Here is a 15751-nt window from a genome sequence, read left to right as displayed (position 1 = left end):
AAAAAAAAGGCTTTGCTGACATTTAGGTTAAAAGGGAAAACAAAATAAAACAGAATTTGACCTGTGGAGATCAGTGAGGAGGGAATTCCGAAAAGGGCCCAGAGCTGGGGAAGTGGGGTTATGTATGATATATATGGAAAACGAAGGGTCAAAACCAGCTGAGGGCAGAGAGTTCATTTTGCAGAGTAGGGAGGGAGAGACAGCAGCCTAAAGTTATCTAACAGCATAGTAGATTGGAAAATAGCGAGAAAGTTTACCATCAGGATATAAGTTGCTGTTACTAGCCCTGTAACCTTAGCCAAGTCATTTAATTCTCTGAGCCTCAATTTCCCCATCAATGTAATGGGAGAGAATAATGGTTCTGCCAGATCTCAAGGATTTTATATATTTAAATCAGTCCATATCAGATGTGATAGGGTGTAGGATAGTGCTGAAAAGTACCAAGTACTGTTGATAGTTCAGCGTGATCATCAAGCTGTGAGCTAATAAGTGTCTGGACTCAGATAATTGTATTTTAGAGACAGTTTAAATAATGGTAAAGATTAATATAAGGCCAGTGAGACTGAAGGCAAGGAGATCAATCAGAATGCTGTTTCAGTAGTCCAAGGCAATGATAGTGGAGAAAGGAAGGGATGGATTTGTGAAATAGGTCTTGGTGACCAGGTCTGTGTTAGGAGGAAAAGGGGAAGAGAAATTGTATTAGTTTTCTGTGGCTGTTGTAATTAATTATGACAAATTAGCTTAAAACAATACATTAATTTTCTCACAGAAGCTTGAAATTATCATAACTGGGTTGAGATCAAGATGTTGGCAAGTACTCCTTCCCTCCAAAGGATCTAGGGGAGAAACCATTCCTTCCCTCTTCCAGCTTAAGTGGGCTGCAGGCATTCATCTTGTGACCATATCATTCATCACTGCAGTCTTTACATTGCCACGCCACCTTCTCTTCCCCACCTTTCACCTTCTCCTGTGTGTGCCAAGTCTCCATCTGCCTTCCTTATATAAGGAGACTTGTGACTGTATTTAGGGCCCACCTGGGTAATCTGGGATCATCTCCCCATTCCAAGATATTTCATCACATCTGTAAAGCCATAAAGTTATCTTTCACAAATTCAAGGGATTAGAACATGGACATTTGGGGGTTTTAGCTTTTTGGAGTTGTACTGTCATTAGTACTTGAAAAAGAAGAATACATTTTTGAGAGGTGATAATGAATTCACTTGGGACCTGCTGAAATACCTATGGGACCTGTGTATGAAGGTATTCAATTTATGTTATCGGAAAACCTTGAATCAGGTGACTGAAACAATACAGACATTTATTTAAAACAAAAAACAGCCTCAAAGTTGGTTAAATTAGCAATTCAGTGATATCCTTGAGGACCTAAGTTCTTGCTTTGCCATCCGTAGGCCGGCTCTCCTATGGTAACAAAATGACCCCCATAATTCTAGGCCTTCATTCCAGATATGAAAACTTAGTTGGCTTGTTTTGTATGCCCCCCTCCCTCTGCGCCACTTTTTTTTTTTTTTTTTGTCTGCAAGGAAACCTAACTTCTGAAGCTACCCAGCAGGTTCTATTTTTCTTGGCCAGATAAACATTCTCTTGACCATCATCTTTTACCTAAAAGAATGTTTTTTTTTGTTTTTTTTGTTTTTTTTTGGTCGAGCGGGAGTCTTGCTCTGTCGCCCTGGAGCTGGAGTGTAGTGGCACGATCTCGGCTCACTGCAACCTCTGCCTCCATGTTCAAGCAGTTCTCCTGCCTCAGCCTCCTGAGTAGCTGGAATTACAGGCACGCATCACTGTGCCTAATTTTTGTATTTTTAGTAGAGACGGGGTTTCACCATGTTGGCCAGGCTATTGTTGAACTCCTGACCTCAGGTGACACACCTGCCTCGGCCTCCCAGAGTGCTGGGATTACAGGCATGAGCCACCATGCCCAGCCACCTAAATTTTTTATATCTACATTGCAGATTTGTTCAGGTAGGGACCCCTGCCTTAAATACACAAGTATTAAACTCATCCACCTTCAGTGACAAATGGCAAAACAGACTTCTTGAACATTTCCCATATCACATTGTTTTACTACTTTTTGGGATGCAGATTTGGTAGAATCTTGCAGATGTGGAGCTATCTTTCTGTGGTTTATTTAAATAGCAGTCCATTCACCTTGCTTAGTCTTAAGTTCTTGTCTACAAATTCCTAACCATGTCCTTTTTTTTTTTTTTTTTTTTTTTTTTTTTATTTTTGAGACGGAGTCTCACTCTGTCGCCCAGGCTAGAATGCAGTGGTGTGATCTCAGTTCTCTGCAACCTCCGCCCAGGTTCAAGCAATTCTCATGCCTTAGCCTCCCGAGTAGCTGGGATTACAGGTGTGTGTCACCATGCCCAGCTAATTTTTGTATTTTTAGTAGAGACAGGGTTTTGCCATGTTGACCGGGCTGATCTCGAACACCTGACCTCAGGTAATCTGCCCGCCTCGGTCTCCCAAAGTCCTGGGATTACAGGCATGAGCCACCGCACACAGGCCTAGTCCTGATTTTTAACATTAAACTTGAAAGCAGTGGTTAATGTAGTCTGGGCATTCTCCTTGGGGATTCCCAGAACCTTTTAGAGAGTACAGGAGATCAAAACAATCTTCTAGCAGTGTTTTAAGACATTACTTGCCATTTTTCATTCTTATTCTTAGATATACAGCGGAGTTTTCCAGAGGCTACCTACTTGAAATGTGATTTTTTTTTTTTTAAATTTTGTTTGAGACAGAGTCTTGCTGTGTTGCCCAGGCTGGAGTACAGTGGCATGGTCTCAGCTCACTGCAACCTCTACCTCCCAGGTTCAAGTGATTCTCCTGCCTCAGCCTCCCAAGTAGCTGGGACTACAGGTTTGTGCCACCACGCCGGACTAATATTTGTGTTTTTGGTAGAGACGAGGGTTTTACCATGTTGGCCAGGCTGATCTCGAACTCCTGAACTCAGGTTATCTGCCTGCCTCGGCCTCCCAAAGTGCTGGGATTACAGGCATGAGCCAGTGCGCTCAGCTGAAATGTGATACTGTAACAGACTTAACACACATGAGAATTCAGCTGATTTCCAGTAAGCCACACTCAGTGCTAACTCTTGCCTTTTTCTTTGTTTTTTTTTTTTTTTTGGTCTGAGAAAATTTAGTTTTTTGAAAACTATGTTGTCTTAAAAGGTAACAGACTTACTGTTATTTTTAGATGAATAATTTTTAAAATTTCTAAGTTTTAATTTATAATATAAGTATTTTTAGATATAGTTCATATAAATATAAAGCAAAAGCTCTTTTGGCTTCTCAATAAATTTTTAGAATGTAAAGAGGCCTGAGATTCAAGTTTAAAATCCGCTGTCTAGTGTTAATGCCACTCTAACCACATACTCCAAAATTTTTACATTTCTCCTATCATTTTTTCCCGTCTTTTATTATCAGTTATCATATAGGTATATCATCTTCATATGTTGCAGAATTTGTTATAAGTACTTCAGAGTCATTCATTCTGTTTAATATTGATCCCATTTATGGGAGCAGCAGCTTTCTCATTCTTTATTAATATATCTCTGCATTTTATTTCCAACACCTCTGTTTGTTAATACTTTCACCATTCTTACTGTTTTTGTGCTTATCGAACATGCTGGATTTAATAATATTCATACCTCAAAACTAAGCACAGAGAAAAAACTAATGAAGACTAGAGAGCTAAGACTTACATGACCACACAAGACCATTATTATCATCTCTTGGTAATGAGCATAATTAACACTCTTGCTCTGGGAAATGACTTTGATTTATGATAAATATTTATCAGTGGGGAGTATCTGTAATTTTTATAAACTTGGCTGTGAAGGGAGAGTGCCTGAGGGATGATACCCAGTTTTGATGGGAGGTGAGGGATTGGGTGTTGGAGAATCAAAAATTAGTACTAGATTTTTTTTTTTTTTTTTTTTTTTGAGATGGAGTCTTGCTCTATCACCCAGGCTGGAGTGCAGTGGCCGGATCTCAGCTCACTGCAAGCTCCGCCTCCCGGGTTTACGCCATTCTCCTGGCTCAGCCTCCCGAGTAGCTGGGACTACAGGCGCCTGCCACCTCGCCCGGCTAGTTTTTTGTATTTTTTAGTAGAGATGGGGTTTCACGGTGTTAGCCAGGATGGTCTCGATCTCCTGACCTCATGATCTTAAGCTATGGATGCCTGAGCAATTGAAGGTATCCATGATTAACAGATTAAGAAATTCTGTAGTGGTATGTTAGTTGGGAAATAATTTGAGTTTGTTTTCAGACATTGAATTTGCAAAATGGCGAACACGTTCAGATGGAATTGTCTGGCATTCTAGCTGGACAGTAGAAGCCCAGAATTGACATTCAGAAGGATATTGCTGAGATTTTAGTCAAAGGTGATAGAGTCAGAGATCTGTCAATAATGATAGCTTATCTGTTAATCACTGCTACACCGTATTCTTATATAAACAGTCTGTGCTAGGCACTGGGCACTTTACACAGACTCGTCTCATTTAATCTGTATCACGGTCCTCAGAAAGCTCCCTTGTTTAAGGTCATCCAGCCACTACAGTTGTATAACCATGATTAATGTGCAGGTCTGTCTGAACTAAAAAGCTGTTGCTCTACCTAGTGTACGTGCTGTCTCCAGGCAATATTAATATATTCATTGATAATTGAATTGAATGTGAAATACTTGAATAAAGCCTAATTATGCATGAGGTGAAGAAATCTGTTACTGAGTTTTGGGTAATTTGAAAAGACTGTAATTCTTTTAATTAATGCCTAGTAATGTGTCAAAAGATTCAAAGGTATTTATCGTTGTAGCAATCTTCTGTAGGGACAGGGGTACTGAGAGTGTCTGTGGCAGATCTAGAATTAGAAACCTTAATAGGAATTGAGTAATTATGGTGTGAGGTATACTTTATTGGGAAATTTTCAGGTAGTAAGTTTCAGAGAATATTCAAATTAATAGATTTTTTAAAGTTTATTGTAATTTTAAAAATACATTTACAGGTCAACAAGTGTGTATTTTTCTGGGATATTCAGATAATCAGAATAGGCTAATGTCTGTCATTCTCACAGTCACTTTTTTCTCTTCAGGTTGTTAGGCAGCAAATAACTACAGCTAAAGACTCAGCTTTTAATATTCTGGCCCATTGGTAATTTTTTCATTGTTTTAAAGATCATTTTGTTACAGAATTTGCCTGATTTCTTCTTAGTCTGATAATTTAGAAAGGAATTTACTGTAATGAGTCATAACATTTTTCCACATCAGTCTTTTTAGTTGTGTAGTTTGTCACTTTTGGGATAGTTGATTTACTGGTTTGAACAGATCAAATATGAGTTTTAGAAGTAGTAAGATTTTCATTCTAATAAGAACAGTTCTTTTATAGAAACAATTATTCTTATGCTATTATCAAATCACTAAAAAGAATACTTATAGGGGAGCTGAATCAGTGGTTGGAGCATTACCCCTGCTGCAGACTGGCTGCTGGCAATGCTGAGAGCAGGGTGGACAGCATGGGTTGGTCTCAGGATTTGTTCTGTGCCTTGTGGAGATCACTGTCAAAAGAAGTGAAGGAGCATGTGGGCATGAACTGGTTTGGGAACAAATACTAGTCTATGTAATCCCAGCACTTTGGGAGGCCGAGATGGGCGGATCACGAGGTCAGGAGATCAAGACCATCCTGGCTAACACGGTGAAACCCCGTCTCTACTAAAAATACAAACAAAAATTAGCCGGGCGCGGTGGCGGGCGGCTGTAGTCCAGCTACTCAGGAGAGTGAGGCAGGAGAATGGCGTGAACTTGGGAGGCGGAGCTTGCAGTGAGCTGAGATTGTGCCACTGCACTCCAGCCTGGGGCACAGAGTGAGACTCCGTCTCAAAAAAAAAAAAAAAGAATACTAGTCTATCCCAGAGTACAAGAACTGGAGAGGTGAGGACAAACTATTCAAGAGAAAAGAACTGTAGAAGCAACAAATAAAAAAGACTGAAGTAGGGGATAGTCCAACAAAATGGGAAGCTTGGATCAAAAGAACAAGAAACAGGTTGGGTGTAGTAGCTCATGCCTGTAATCCCAGCACTTTGAGAGGCCGAGGCAGGCAGATCACCTGAGGTCAGGAGTTCGAGACCAACCTGGCCAACATGGTGAAACCCTGTCTCTAGTAAAGATAGAAAAATTAGCCAGTCATGGTGGTACATGCTTGTAGTCCCAACTACTCAGGAGGCTGAGGCAAGAGAATCACTTGAACCTGGTGATTAGCTTTAATGCAACCCCCAGAGCAAATGCCAGAGAAAAGGCAAGTAGGCAAGGCAAAAAAAAAAAAAACTTTATTTACAAACCAATGTGAGGGAGGGGCGAGGTTCACTGGCCTCCGGCGGTGGAGGCCGATGAAGTCGCTCCGGCGTTCTCAGGCGAGGTTCCTAGGTCTGCACAGGAGCAGGGGCCGAGGAAGTTCGCTCCGGCCTTCTCGGGCGAGGTTCCTGGGTCCCGCGCAGGAGGGGCCGAGGAAGTTTGCTCCGGCGTTCTCGGATGAGGTTCCCGGGTCCCGCATAGGAGGAGGGGCCAAGGAAGTTTGCTCCGGCGTTCTCGGACGAGGTTCCCGGGTCCGGCACAGGAGGAGGGGCCGAGGAAGTTTGCTCCGCGCGCCCGCGGGCGCGGCTTTTATGTCCTGAGCCCGGGACATAGGCGGGTCGGGGGCAGGTCGATAGGCGTGGCTAGGCGAGTTCCGGTTTCTCTCCGTCGGAGGTCGGGTTGCGCCTGCGCAGTTGACCCGTGTCTTTCCCGGGCGCGGGAAAGTTGACGGTGAAGAACCCGGAACTGCACCATCTTGCCTCTGTTTGTCCAAACACCGGGGAAGCGGAGGTTGCAGTGAGCCGAGATTGCACCACAGCACTCCAGCCTGGCCAACAAGAGTGAAACTCCGTCTCACACACACAAAAGAGAGCAAGAATGACTCCACCTACTATGGAGGAAATACTAAAGAATGAAAAATACAGAGAAGAAATTGAAAAGCAAAGATTTTTATGAAAACCAAAAACTACTTAGTAAAGGGACTAGTGAGGAACTCTTGGCTCCACCAGTTCAGACTCAAAGGACATGGCTTTGCTTCATACTTCGGAAAGGAAGAACCCTCATTGGCTCCCACCAGCACTTGTTGAGCTAAACTACATTTCCTGAGCCATAAAATAATCTATTTGCCCTTTAAGCTCTAAAATTCAAATTTTTTCATTCTATTTGAGTGTTTTAAAATATTGCCTCTTTTTCAATGTGTTCATTCATTCTTTATTTTTTTTAGTCTCTAACATAAGAGTTAAGCCATTAGTAGTAATAGTTGTAGTATAAGATAATACCAGTCCCAGAGTCACACTCCATAGTCTGGCATGTGGTTCCCCTAGAGACACTTAATATAATATTGACTATATCAGAGCAGAAATTTTCTATAACTCTCTGTGTCTCCAAAAACTGATAATTTATAGGGCTGCTATCTGAAGCCTTATTCTTATTATTTCATTATTATTATTATTACTTTAAGACAGGGTCTCACTCTTTGACCTAGGCTGGAATGCAGTGACTCAATCTGGGCTCACTGCAGCCTCGACCTCCCAGGCTCAAGCAATCCTTCTGCCTCCGTCCCCCAAGTAGCTGAGACTACGGGCCCACACTACCACACCTGGCTAATTTTTGTATTTCTTTGTAGAGATGGGTTTTTACCATATTGCCCAGGCTGGTCTTAAATTCCTGAGCTCAAGCCATCTGCCCACTTTAGCTTCCCAAAGTGCTAGCATTGCAAGCATAAGCCACTGCACTCGGGCTGAAGCCCTGTTCTTGACTGGCTTCATTCAGGGTTCTTAAAAGAGATCTTAGCAGAGGTTTGGTAATTACTATCACTTGATCAATTGTGAAGTAAAATAAGAGCTTTAGGAGCTGGACTTCTATAGCTTAATTGCCACATACTTTTGTAAAGTACCACACCTGGCCCCCAAGCATTTTGGATAAGGGATATGCAACCTGTTTATAGAAAATCATAAGGAATTCATTTAAGAAGTATAGGACTGCCGGGCGCGGTGGCTCACACCTGTAATCCCAGCACTTTGGGGAGGCTGAGGTGGGTGGATCGTGAGGTCAAAAGATAGAGATCATCCTGGCTAACGCGATGAAACCCCGTCTGTACTAAAAATACAAAAAAAAATTAGCTGGGTGTGGTGGCGGGCGCCTGTTCCAGCTACTCGGGAGGTAGAGGCAGGAGAATGGCGTGAACCTGGGAGGCGGAGCTTGCAGTGAGCCGAGATTGCACCACTGCACTCCAGCCTGGGCAACAGAGCTACCGAGACTCCGTCTCAAAAAAAAAAAAGAGTATAGGACTAATAAACAAGTTGAGCAAGGTTGCAGAATATAAAACCAGTATACAAACATAAGTTGTCTTGTTATACATTTGCAGTGAAGCATTAAATTAAGAAAACAGGCTGGATTCAGTGGCTCATGCCTGTAATCCTAGCAGTTTGGGAGGCCAAGGTGGGTGGATTGCTTGAGCCCAGGAGTTTGAGACCAGCCTGGGCAATGTGTCAAAACCCCGTCTGTACAAAATATACAAAAATTAGCCAGGCTTGTTGGTGGCCCATGCCGGTAGTCCCAGCTACTCAGGAGACTGAGGGGCAGGGATCAGGTGAGCCCAGCAGATCAAGGCTTCAATGAGCCGTGATCATACCAGTGCAGTCCAGCCTGGGCAGCAGAGTGAGATTCTTGTCTCAAAAAAAAAAAAAAAAAGTTAAGAAAATAATTTTATTCATGGTGACATCAAAAGAATAAATTTAACAAAGAAAAACTCATACTCTGAAAACTTACAACATTGCTGAAAGAAATGAAAGACTAAATAAGTGGAAAAACACCCCATGTTCACGGATCAGAAGATTCAACATTGTAAAGATAGCAGTATTCTCCAAACTAATCTATAAATTCAATGCAGTTCCTATCAGAATCCTAGCTGACTTTGTAAAGATTGACAGTCTGATTCTGAAATTAATATGGAGTTGCAGGGGACCCAGAATAGCCAAAATAGTACTGAAAAAGGACAAAATAGGAGGACTCAGCTTCTTGACTTCAAAATTTACTGCAAAACAACAGTAATTAAAGCGTTGTGGTACTGGCACAAGGACATATAAATCAGTGGAATAGAGAGTCCAGATATAAACCCATTTGTGTTCAACTGATTTCCAACAAGGATGCCAAGATCTTTCAGTGGTAAAAGAATACACTTTTTACACCCAGATGGTGCTGGGACAACTGGATAGCTACATGCAAAAGAACGAGGTGGAACCGTATACAAAAAATAACTCAAAATGGATTAAAGACCTGAAACTTTAAAACTCCTTGAAAATAAAAACATATTAGTAAATCTTCATGACTTTGTATTTGGAAAGGAACTTGTAGATATGATACCAAAAGCGTGAACAGCAAAAGAAAAACACTGAACTTCATAAAAATTAAAATCTTCTGTGCTTCAAAGGACACCATGATAAAAGACAACCCACAGAATGAGAGAAAATATTTGCAAACCATTTCTCTGGTAAGCAACTCACATCTAGAATATATAAAGAACTCTGACAACTCAGTAACAAAAAGACAACCCAATGGGCAGAGCTCCAAGTGGACCCCAAGGAAGATAAACGAATGTCCAGTAAGCACATGAAGATGCTCAATATTGTTAGTTATCAGGGAAATGTAAATTAAAACTACAATGACATACCACTTCACATCCACTAGGATGGCTAGAATCAAAGTTGGATAATAACAAGTGTTGGTGAGGATGTGGAGAAATCAGAAGCCTCATACACTTTTTTTTTTTTTTTTGAAACGGAGTCTCACTCTGACACTAGGCTGGAGTACAGTAGCGTGATCTTGGCTCACTGCAACCTCTGCCTCGCAGGTTCAAGCTATTCTCCTGCCTCAGCTTCCCAAGCAGCTGGGATTACAGGCACCCACCCCTACACCCAGCTAATTTTTTTGTATTTTTAGTAGAGTTGGGGTTTCACCGTGTTGGCCAGGCTGGTCTCGAACTCCTGACCTCAGGTGATCCACCTGCTTTGGCCTCCCAAAGTGCTGGGATTACAGGCATGAGCCACCGTGCCTGGCGAGATTTTTTTTTAAAAGAGACTTATCTAACTTATAAAAACTTCAGGTTCTATGTTGTGGTTTCTGAACTGTCTAGTACGATGTATGACTTTTTCTTTTTTATTCTCTCTTTTTTAAAATTTGAGGCCGGGAGTGGTGGCTCACACCTGTAATCCCAGTGCTTTGGGAGGCTGAGTCAGGTGGATCACTTGAGGTCAGGAGTTCGAGACCAGCCTGGCCAACATGGTGAAACCGCATCTCTACTAAAAGTACAAAATATTAGCCAGGCGTAGTGTCTGGTGCCTGTATTCCCAACTACTCGGGAGGCTGAAGCAGGAGAATTGCTTGAACCCATGAGGCAGAGGTTGCGGTGAGCCAAGATTGTGCCACCATACTCCAGCCTGGGTGACAGAGTGAGACTCTGTCTCAAAATAAAATAAAATTTGAGACAGGGTCTTGCTGTGTTGCCCAGGTTGGAGTCAAGGGCTCTTCCCACCTTAACCTCCTGAGTAGCTGGGATTACAGCTGCATGCCACTATACTTGACAAATTTTTCAAATATTTAAAAAATACTTGATTGCTAAAAAATTCTAGCAATTATGTGAGCTTTCAGCAAGTCATAATCTTTGTTGGTGGAAGGTCTTGCCTTGATGTTGACGGCTGCCACTGATCTGGATGGTGGTCACTGAAGATTGGAGATGTGGCGGTTGGTTTAATAAGACAGTGATGAAGTTTGACACACGGGTTGAATCTTTCTTCCCCTACCCTGCTCCACCCCCTGCTTTTTTTTTTTTTTTTTTTTTTTTTTTTTATTAAATTAGAGGTGGGTCTCACTCCATTGCATTGAGCTCCTGGAGCTCGAATAGTCTTCCTGCCTCAGCCTACCAAAGTGCTGGGTTTACAGTCATGAACCCGTGCACCCAACCTCCTGGATCTTTGTTTCATGAGGATTTCTTTTTGTTTGTTTGTTGGTGTTTTTAAGACAGAGTCTCACTCTGTCACCCAGACTGGAGTGCATGGCATGATCTTGGCCCACTGCAGCCTCCACCTCCCGGGTTCAAGCAATTCTGCCTCAGCCTCCCAAGTAACTGGGATTACAGGTGCCTGCCACCACACCCAGCTAATTTTTTGTATTTTTGGTAGAAACGGGGTTTCACCATGTTGCCCAGGTTGGTCTCGAACTCCTGACCTCAGGCAGTCCCCCTGCCTGGGCCTCCTAGAGTGCCAAAGTGCTGGGATTACAGGTGTGAGCCACTGCGCCCAGCCTTCACGAGGATTTCTCTATAGCGTGTGATGCTGTTTGATAGCATGTTACTTACAGAAGAACTTTCAAAATTAGAGTTGATTGCTGGGCGTAGTGGTTCAAACCTGTAATCTCAGCACTTTGGGATGCTGAAACCAGGAGTTCGAGACTAGCCTGGGCAACATAGGGACACCCCCATCTCTACAAAAAAAAAAAAAAAAGTAAAAATTAGCCAGGCGTGGTGGTACACCCCGTAGTCCTAGATACTTGGGTGGCTAAGACAGGAGGATTGCTTGACCCTAGGAGTTCAAGGCTACAGTGAGCCATGATCATGCCACTGTACTCCAGCCTGGGTGACAGAGTGAGACCCTGCCTCTAAAAAAAAATTGTGATCTTACCTAGCTCTTCTGGATAATTTGCAGCTTTGACATTAGCACTTGCAGCTTTACCTTGCACTTTTGTGTTATGAAGATGGCTTCTTTCCTTCAACCTCATGAACCAGCCAACCTCTGCCAGCTTTTCTGAATTTGTTTTGGAGGCAGGGTCTCACTCTGTCACACAGGCTGGTGTACAGTGGCTTGATATCAGCTCACTGTAACCTCTGCTTCCCAAGCTCATGCGATCCTCCAGCCTCAGCCTCCCCAGTAGCTGGAACTACAGGCATGTGACACCACACCAAGCTAATTTTTGTATTTTTTGTATAGATGGTGTTGCACCCTGTCGCCAGGCTGGTCTTGAACTCTTGAGCTCAAGCCATCCACCCACCTCAGCCTCCTAAAGTACTGGGATTATAGGGTGAGGCACTGCGCCCATCTAAAAAGAAGTTTTAATTAAAATTTTTTTAATTGGAGTTGATCCTCTCAAACTTTGCCACTGCTTTATCAACAAGGTTTATATAGTTTTCTAAATCCTTTATTGTCATTTCAACAGTATTCCTAGTTTCTTCACCAGGAGTAGACTCCATCTCAAGAAACCACTGTCTTTGCTTATCCACAAGGAGCAACTCCTTATCTGTTCAAGTTTTATCATGAGATTGCAGCAATTCAGGCTCCATTTTGAATTCTAGTTCTCTTGCAGTTTCCAACACATCTGTAGTTACTTCCTCCAAGAAAGTCTTGAAGTCATCATGAAGGCTGGAATCAGTTTCGTCTAAACTCCTGTTAATGTTGATATTTTGACCTCCTCCCATGAATCTCAGTCTTAATGGCATCTAGAATGATGAATCTTTTCCAGAAAGTTTTCACTTTGCTTTGCGCAGATCCATCAGCAGAATCTGTGGCAGTTATAGCTTTTTGAAATGTATTTCTTAAATAATAAGACTTGAAAATCAAAATGACTCCCTGATCTATAGGCTGCAGAATGGATGTTATATTAGCAGCCATGAAAGCAACGTCAGTCATGTACCTCCTCATCAGAGCTCCTCAATGACGAGATGCACTGTTGGAAAGCATTCATGTACGGAACACAGTCTTGTAAGCAGCAGGTCTCAACAGTGGGCTTTTAAAACATGCAGTAAACCATGCTGTAAATAGATGTGCTGTCATCAGGCTGTGTTGTTTCACTTACAGAGCATGGCAGAATAGATTGAGCCTCATCTTTAAGGGGTCTAGGATTTTCAGAATAGTAAACGAATATTGGCTTCCAGTTAAGTTACCAGCTGCATTAGCCACTTACAACGGAGGCATCCTGTCCTTTGAAGCGTTGAAGCCAGGCATTGACTTCTCTCTAGCCGTGAGAGTCTCTTTCCTGTGTAAGGCTGTGTTGTCTACATTGAAAACCTGTTGTTTAGTGTAGCCACCTTCATCAGTGATCTTAGCTAGCTCTTCTGGATAACTTGTTGCAGCTTCAACATTAGCACTTGCGGCTTCACCTTGCACTGTTATGTTATGGAGATGGCTTCTTTCCTTCAACCTCATGAATCAACCTCTGCTAGCTTCCAACTTTTCTTCTGCAGCTTCCTCATCCCTGTCAGCCTTCATAGAATTGAGGAGAGTTAATGGCCTTGCCCTGGATTAGGCTTTGATTTAAAGGAATATTGTGGTTGGTATCATCTTCTGTCCACACCAGGCAAACTTTCTCCATGTCAGCAATAAGGCTGTTTTACTTTCTCATCATTTGTGTGTGCACTGGAGTAGCACTTTTAATTTCCTTTAAGAATATGTACTTTGCTATCAGAGCTTGGCTAGCTGTTTGGTATAAAAGGTCTAGCTTTCAGGCGCTCTCTGAGCTCTCGACATGCCTTCCTCACTAAACTTAATAATTTCTAGCATTTCATTTAAAGTGAAAAATGTGAGATGGGTGGATCACTTGAGGTCAGGAGTTCGAGACCAGGCTGGCCAACATGGTGAAACCCCCTCTCTACTAAAACTACAAAAATTAACCGGGGTTTGTGGTGCACACCTGTAATTCAAGCTGCTCTGGAAGCTGAAAGGAGAATTGCTTGAATCTGGGAGGTGGAGGTTGCAGTGAGCCAAGATTGTGTCACTGCACTCTAGCCTGGATGACAGAGCAAAATTCTGTCTCAAAACATAAAAAAAAACAAAGTGAGAAATGTGCAACTCTTCCTTTCACATAGTCATTTAGAGGCTATTGTAGGGTTATTAATTGGTCTAATTTCAGTATCCTTGTTTTTCATGGAATAGGGATACCTGAGGAGGAGGAGAGAGATGGGGGACTGACTAGTGGGTAAATCAGTCATAACGCACACAACATTAAGTTCACTGTCTTATATGGGTGCAGTTTGTGGCACCCCAAAACAATTACAGTACTAACATCAAAGATTCCTGATCACAGATCAACATAACAGATATAATTATAATGAAAAAGTTTGAAATACTGCAAGAATTACCAAAATGTGACACAAACGTGAAGTGAGCACAAGCTGGTGGAAACTGGCACCAGTAGACTTGCTGACGGCAGGGATGCCACAAATTTCCGATTTGTAAAAAAGACAATATCTCCAACGTTTAATAAAGCAAAGTGCAAGAAGATGAAGTGTGTCTGTTTATCCAAAATATATTTGTCCATATAAGTTTGTGTTGTGGAACATATCTTGGGCCTGAGTTTCTGCAGACATATTGGGAAATGCATGTGATAAATATATGGTATGGAATGTATTTCCTCCGCATCACCTTCTTCTCATCCCGTACTTCTAAGTAGATCAGAATTCGTACCGTATATGTGAACAGGCATGACTTATAGGAGATTTTTTTTTTTTTTTTTTTGAGACGGAGTCTCGCTCTGTCACCCAAGCTGGAGTGCAGTGGCCAGATCTCAGCTCACTGCAAGCTCCGCCTCCCGGGTTCACGCCATTCTCCTGCCTCAGCCTCCCGAGTAGCTGGGACTACAGGCGCCCGCCACCTCGCCCGGCTAGTTTTTTGTATTTTTTAGTAGAGACGGGGTTTCACCGTGTTAGCCAGGATGGTCTCGATCTCCTGACCTTGTGATCCGCCCGCCTCGGCCTCCCAAAGTGCTGGGATTACAGGCTTGAGCCACCACGCCCGGCCAGGAGGTATTCTTGAGCCATTTTATTTATTCTATGGAGTTAGTTCTCCCTCCAGCTTCCTGGAGAGTAAGTCTTAATAACTGTTCTGATCACTTTCCGGAAATACCAACAATCTTTTCAAGAACTAATAAACTTAGAGTGAAAGCTTTCCCTCGTTTCCCACCTCAGGCCTGCTACAGGCCTGCAGTTGAAGAGTTGGGTGTGGTTTGCCTCCTTTTTCTTTCTTTCTCTCCTCCCCAACGTTCTTCTTTCACTCTTCTTCATTTGCTGGCTGTGGTTTCTGGCGCGTCCAGAAAGAAAAGGTCTTTGATAGTAATGTTAGTAGCAGCAGCAACTAATGTTTCTGTAGCATTGATTATGCTGCTAGTTACTATTCTAAATGCTTAACATGTTAGATCATTTAATCCTCAGAACTCTATGAGATGTGTTTTATTATATTTATTTCACTGCTGAATATATTAAGATACAGAGGGTTTGTTTAATGGCTTGCCTAAGGTCACACAGGTAAAAATAGCACCGGCATGCAAAGCCAGCATTCTGGTTCCGGAGTCTGTGCTTTCAACCACTCCACTGTGTTGCCTTTATATACTGTTGGGAGATGGTAGGCATACTTCTTGGCCTTGGCTGTTGTTTAAGTCAGACTTATGTGCCCTTCAGAGTCTTTTCAGTTGTAACATATTTTCCATAGACCTGGGAGAAAGGATCAGCATGTCTTGAAGCCCCTTTCCCTGCAGGGAAGTAAGCAAAGAAGTAGAATGGGGTTTGCAACTCACAACAAACTGATTACTCTCAGCAAAAATCCTTTTCATATCTACACTTTGAACATGGAAGATGATTGAAGGTGGATGTAACTCAAGGTTGAAAATAGTTTTCCACTACCCCCTT

The 15751-nt window shown here is 42.4% G+C and overlaps 1 protein-coding gene across 11 annotated transcripts in view; it reads left to right on the top strand.

The window, feature by feature from the left end:
* Window positions 1–15751, top strand: part of ZBTB44 (zinc finger and BTB domain containing 44) — a 72554-nt gene that overhangs the window by 25268 nt on the left and 31535 nt on the right. The window contains exon 1 of one of the 11 annotated variants that reach the window (XM_033207026.1): window positions 2857–2877. The exons of the other annotated variants lie outside the window; for them this stretch is intronic. The gene's annotated coding sequence lies outside the window, so the exon portion shown is untranslated. Of the gene's footprint in view, window positions 1–2856; window positions 2878–15751 lie in introns of those variants that run through there. 11 annotated transcript variants of the gene reach the window in all.

The sequence above is a fragment of the Trachypithecus francoisi genome, unplaced genomic scaffold (assembly GCF_009764315.1).
Source record: "Trachypithecus francoisi isolate TF-2019V2 unplaced genomic scaffold, Tfra_2.0 Lachesis_group8, whole genome shotgun sequence".
Lineage (NCBI taxonomy): Eukaryota > Metazoa > Chordata > Mammalia > Primates > Cercopithecidae > Trachypithecus > Trachypithecus francoisi.
Note: the sequence above shows the minus strand (reverse complement) of the source record. Positions and strands in the feature narration are given on the sequence as shown.